Here is a 6,714-nt window from a genome sequence, read left to right on the forward strand (position 1 = left end):
AGACAAAAAAAAGCGCCAGATGAGCCTACTGTGTCTAGACCACCTTTCAATTTATTCCCCTGAAGATCTCATTACCATTAATCTCTGCATGAATATCCCACATTAGAACGAGAAAGTTAGAATGTCAACCTAAACCTTTTCCAACGAACCCATTAGCTATTGTTAGTGAAAATAATAATTCTTGAATGTAATCCATCCGTGTAGCTACTTACCCAATTACGTGATTACTGAAAGAACAACGATCACTCAGTTACAGACAACAAAGTGTATATTCTACACTGCTAATCGTTTTGTGGGTGTTGATAGCCTAGCTAGCTACTGCACAGTCTAATTCCCTCAAGCATGCACATTTCAAAACTAAGACCCAAGTCTGGGGTTGTGTCCGAATCTAAAGGCAGCTGCCACAGTGCTTGCTGCCTTTGACGTCTTAAAAGGCAGTATTTAGAGATACGACAGTTCCTAAAATACGTCCTCTACAGGGTTGAAAGTCATTACTGCGCCATGACGTTGCCAGAATACCTACAGTTGACTGTCAAATAGTGCAGTTACTTTACATAAGAATATATTTATGGACTACTTTAGGTGTCTACTGCACTTTTAAACACCAAGTAGCTAGAATAACGTTTCAGTATAACTTTGGCTAGGCTACGTTTGCTAAATTAGTCAAAATAATTAAAACAGTTGGACAGCAAATAGCAAACACATTCGGTGATTACATCGCCTATTTCTCAGCAGAAATAAATTATTGAGCTAAACAATCACAACTTCCATTTGTTAAGAAACTTCACAATGCCAACTGCTTGCACAGGATTATAGGAAATTTAAAGCAGTGAAGGATTATCTACACTGCCTTCAAAAATCTCTTCAAATGAATATATATATATATATATGTGTGTGTGTGTGTGTGTGTGTGTGTGTGTGTGTGTGTGTGTGTGTGTGTGTGTGTGTGTGTGTGTGTGTGTGTAAACAGGACTTTGTCGTCTTTAATACAGAAACCAGTTTAACTGTATAAAAAGGAGTCATTTATTAAGTGTGCTAGGGAAATAAATTTAATGTATTAGGTGCTTTCCTTAGTTAAACTAAGAACTGTTCCATTAAAAAGCACATGTCAATTAACTTTTACTTAACATACTCTCACACACAACTTCTTATGTAAAGCACACCGACTGAGACCAGAAGATAAATGAACAGTAGGTGGGCGGAAGAACATGGCCAGTGGGAGTTTGATATTCGGTTTTCTATTTTTAAAAAAGTGTAGCATTACAAATACTTAAAAAACTAGTAAAACTGACAATGGATGCTAATCTATAGGAGAAAAATGATCTGATCTAAAAACAACCTGCCAACAAACTGGATGGGCACGTTTCTAAATATAGAGGAATGCATGAAATGCTATTAAATCTGAAGCAAAGAGCACAGCTAAAGGAACATTTACTACCTTTTCTCCCTTCTATTTGCAAATGTATGGCTATGAAATAAATAAATAGATGAAATGAAATATTTAAGCATTAGCTTGTTTTCATTTATATTTTAAACTCCTTTAGTAGCATTTGGAAAACTATTCCTTTTCCTAAACGTTCAGAAATGTGGCATAATGTGATTTTAAATTAAAAGGAGAAAATTATCTCTTTAACAACCGGATTTACAAGACATAAATTGTAAATAATAAGTTACATTTTAGAGCTACCTGTCCAAGCAGAATCAAAATGTATCATATTGTTCTTTTATCGCCCTCTGCTGGCTCTGTGGGAATTAAAAACAAGGTCTTCCACATCGCCATACCTCAAAAGTTAAAAGCTAAAGCCTCCACTTCGTGGAAATTGTGAAAATGTCAAGGTCTAGATGCTTGCTACAGCAGATTAGCAATAAAGAACTTCAGTGACTTGTATCTTATTTAAAACAGAGCAATGTCTCTTTTAATCAAAAGTGGGATCAGATCTATCTATTATCTACCTATTAAGACAAAGTTAATGAAAGTGATTCATAGACAGTACAGCTAAGAACAATTTCTAATGGTAAAGAGAATAATTTTTCAAGAGCAGGAAATAGATCATGTGGAATAGCTGGGAGTTTGTGTTTTCAGAGGAAAGCTTTCTTTTGTATTCCTCACACACTCATACACACAAAAAAATAGTTGCACACAAATCAATTAAATGACTAAATGATGCACAGCATGCCCAAGGTGGTATCAGGAAGGCTTCCAATTTAGCCTGTACATTGCTTTTTTTTCTTTTTAACAAATGTATATTGTATATTTCAACTGAAAGGTCCTGGTGTAACAAATGCCTACTTTTGAAGAAATTTTAGTTAGCTAATAATGAGTTGTGACTAAATATTAGTTGTGTTTATATTTCACATTTTTATAATGATTAATTACATGAACATTAAATATTAGTATGTATGACTTCTGACTTTATAGCCACATCAGCATAACACAGCAAATCCCTTATTGCTTATATCACAAACTAGCAAGTCAATAAAGTCATAGCAAAAATATTCTCACTAATCATTTTTAAATTCATATTCCATCTCCATCAGGCTGAATGGAACTAAGTGATTAGAGACAATTGTGGTCAACTCTTCCACAGGCGTGCCAGTCCATCCTCGAACCCTTAAGCTGTGGCTGTAGCAAAGGCCACCTGAGGAAGTGTAAATGTGAAGAGAACTGTGAAGGAGAATAGGTTCAGCAACAAGACCAAAATAAACACGTTTCTGGAGTCAATCTTCAAGTTTTTAAACTACACATGCATGCAACAGACATTATATAAAGTCTAGCCTAGATTCTCAGATACTGTGATTTGCTTCTCAACAATGTCACTGAACTCACCATTAATGATTCACTTGAACAGTTATTTTGTATATAGTATTATTGTAATCTTCCGCCATCAAAACACACGGCTAGACATTACCGTTTCTGCATTTCTACCATTTATTAGCATTTTGATCATGTGAACTTCAGGCCATTTGCTGTGGCTACCACTGGTATTTGGAACACCAGATTGTACGCCTATAACGTGATCTCATTGTCAGTCATCCAAATAATTAAAATGCTTGTTAGTGACCAGCCATGGTGACTGGACTTGTGGTACAGTCTTGAAGGTGTGCCACTCACCCAAAGCGCTTCATTAGTTTGACTGCCAGAGAAATTCCCTCCACTCAGATCAACTCAGCTAAACCTAAGATTAGTGGTCAAATGTCAAAGTCAAATTGATTTTTATAGTGCTTTTTACAACAGCCATTGTCACAAAGTAGCTTTACAGATATCCCAGTCCAATCCCCCAGTGAGCAAGGTGACAGTGGCAAAGAAAAACTCCCTTGAGCATGAGGAAGAAACCCTGAGAAGAACCAAGACTCAAAGGGGGCCTGTCCTCCTCTGGTCAACAACAAACACCATAATAACAACAATATAAACAATAAAGAGCAAAATAAAAATAAGCAATGAATGTCTATTCCAGATTTCTAGAGGTCCTAGTCTGGATTTGATGAGCATGTCCAATAACCGATCTGGCACAAAAACGTCTCTCAAGGGTAACGCAGATGTATTTGGCTGGGGTGGAGGTGGGGCATGAGGAAGTGGTGGGAGGAGCCATTGCAGCTGAGATGGCAGAAAGAGAATAGATTATTGGGCATGTTCAAGTACAAAGTTGCGTAAATTAGGGAACTATAATGTGCAAAGATGGCAGATCTAGCTATGGCAGCACAGCTAAAAGGACAAATACAGAAGGAAACATGGACACGGGGGTTCGCTGGAATATGAGCACTTTGCTGCACTCAGTCAACAAAAAGATTGACATACTTTGTGACAGCAGCATAACACCAAGTTTATCATGAGAGCTAGCAACTCTCAGTGCTCATGAACCCCCAGATCTACACCTTTACATAAGAAGGGACGTATTTAATAAAATGCCTGACTATACAAATAGGTTTTCAGCCTAGCCTTAAATTTTGAGACTGTGTCTAAGTCTCAAACTTTGAGAGGACGGTTATTCCATATTGTGGGAGCTTTAGAGGAAAAGGTTCTGCCCCCTGCGGTAGATTTCCACATTTTAGGTACTAAAAAAGAGCCTGCACCATTGGATCTAAGCAGACATGACAGGTCATAATGCACTAGGAGTTCACTACGGTACTGTGGGGCAAGAGCATTAAGTATTTTATAATCAATACAAAGTTTTACTGAGAGCCAACTCCTATAGCTAAGATACGAGTGATGTGATCAAATTTTCTAGTTCTAGTAAGAACTCTTCCAGCTGCATTTTTAATTAGCCGGAGCTTAGTTACGAGGTATAGCCAGATAGTAAGGTATTGCAGTGTTCCAATCTGGAAGTGATAAATGCATGGACTAGCTTTTCTGCATCAAGTGAATACAGTATGTTTGTAATCTTTGCAGTGTCTCTGAAAATATTTTTTTACGTGAGCTTCGAACGAGAGAATGGGATCTATAATTTCACCAGGATATTTAACTGCTAAAGAAGGTGTTACTGGGAGACCATCAAGTTTTATTATATAAATTGAGAGTGTATTCCTGGCTGCATGTGGGCCTAATAGAAACATTTCTGTTTTTTTAGGGTTTAGTGAGTGAAAGATTCTCAACAGCCATAATATTTGTCCTCTGGTTTGGCTGACACATATAACTGAGTATCATCAGCACAGCAGTGGAAACTATCACAGTATTTACATATAATGTTGTCTAGGAGTAGCATATATATAGAGATGCTTATGGGACACCAAAACTAACCTTATACCAACACTAACCTTACACAGTATAAGAGGCTGTTCCACCACCGACACCACGTTCATATATTAAGATGTTCTCAGACCTGTCATTAGAACCTGGTAAGTGCTGTACCTTTAGGTAGATTTAAGGGAATCAAGTGAACAGAGATGTTTTTGCAAAGCAAATGAAATTCAATAGCTAATTCCCCTTGGTATGACTTCTAAGGAATTTGTATTTTTCCAATCATTATTGTCTGATTTATTGGGTTTCTATGATACAATGTAATCAAAGTGGGATGCAATTTGTTATTGAAACAATGTGTTCATCATGCTACAACAGTTCAACAGAATTAGCAGTGGTAGCTTACTGCTTAAGGTACTTGGTTTGTAGTGAGAAGGTTGTTGGTTCAGGCCCTGCCAAGTTGCCACTGTTGGGTCCCTGAGCAAGACCCTTAATCCTCAAGTTGTACTCAGTCATAATTGTAATTGGCTTCAGACAAAAGCATCAGCTGAATCCCACAAATGTAAACCTTGGTGTATACTGAAAAGCCTCCATCCATTTATGTTAACAAACGGGCAATGATCAGCTAAATAATATTTAAACCAGGAAAGGGCTATTCTACTAATCCCAACAATATTTTTGATTTTATCTAATACATTTTCGTGATCTATGGAGTCCACACTGAGATAAGGCAATATAAGGAAAGGTACTTAACCCTGGTTGGAAGCCAACAATATGTCTTTAACTACTTTAATCAGTGCTGTCTGTACTATGATGAGGCCTAAACCCAGAGTGAAAGACTTAATGTCTCTGCTTCTGATTTACGTATATGCTCAGCTACAGCTTTTTCTAGGATCTTAGAAATAAAGGGAAGGTATGAGATCGGCCCGTAGTTCGACAAGTGACATAGGTCGAGGTTAGCTTTTTTGATAAGTGGTCTGATTACTGCTAATTTAAATGATTTAGGTACACAGTCAATGTTTAGGTGGGAGTTTATTACATTTAGTGTTCAAAATGTGTTCACGACTATACTGCAGGCCCAGTGACCTTGAATGCTGCTATACTTGTTACTGCAACTAGACTAGATTTACTGCTTCTAGACAATCCTTTGTTGTTTGCGGAGGCAGGTGGTTAAGTACATCTCAGTAAAAATCTCAACATGCAGGAAGCCTACGACCGCATGTTCTCATGCTGCAGTAAATGGAGATAAATCTCCATTGTTCGCTTGTTCCTTCCATGTGCACTAACAGGCACCCCTAAAAGGCCCCCTGAAGTGCTTCCTCTTGCCAGAGGATATTTTTAGGTGACCCTGGATTTTCGGCAGTATGGTGCTCCTCCGCACTACATACTTCCACGCTGTTGGAACAAGTGAAAAGGCAAAAAATTCAGAATGCTCCAGTTATGTAATTACAGGCAGAGCTACTGTGTGTTCCAGAGGAGCTACAGGTCACCGGTGTCAAATGGAAGGTACAAGCAGCAGGCTTCTTAATGTAAAGTGTGTTTATTGGGACAAAATTGATAATCAGCATTGTTAACATGAACAGCCGTCTTTAGAAAAAAATTTTAAAAAACAATCCATGTCCCAAAAATGGTGAATCGAGAGCTGAGAGGAAACAGACCATTCAATGGAAAACAGGTTCAGAAATGCTCGGATGAACTGGCAAAAGCGTGATGATATATATGTGCTCCTAATGAGCTCTGATGAGTCCCTGAATGAGCTGCAGCTGCTGTGTGATCGTTGAGAGGTGTCAGGGAGGAGTAGGAGATCAACCTAGAGTGGCAACACCTGGACCACAGCCTTCATCCTGCAGCTCCACAACACCATCATTAATCTCGTTTAATTGTAAAGTATATCTACATAGCTGATGCATGACAAGAAGTGTTTTCTGCCACACTGGATCTGATTTTAAGAGAATGTAACGAGATCAACTTTTATCCGCAGCTGAACTGTGATCGTCACTTTCTACTGAAGTATTTATATCATAGGCGAGTAGTTGAGT

Source organism: Electrophorus electricus, chromosome 21 (genome assembly GCF_041902795.1).
Source record: "Electrophorus electricus isolate QZ-2024a chromosome 21, ASM4190279v1, whole genome shotgun sequence".
Classification (NCBI taxonomy): domain Eukaryota; kingdom Metazoa; phylum Chordata; class Actinopteri; order Gymnotiformes; family Gymnotidae; genus Electrophorus; species Electrophorus electricus.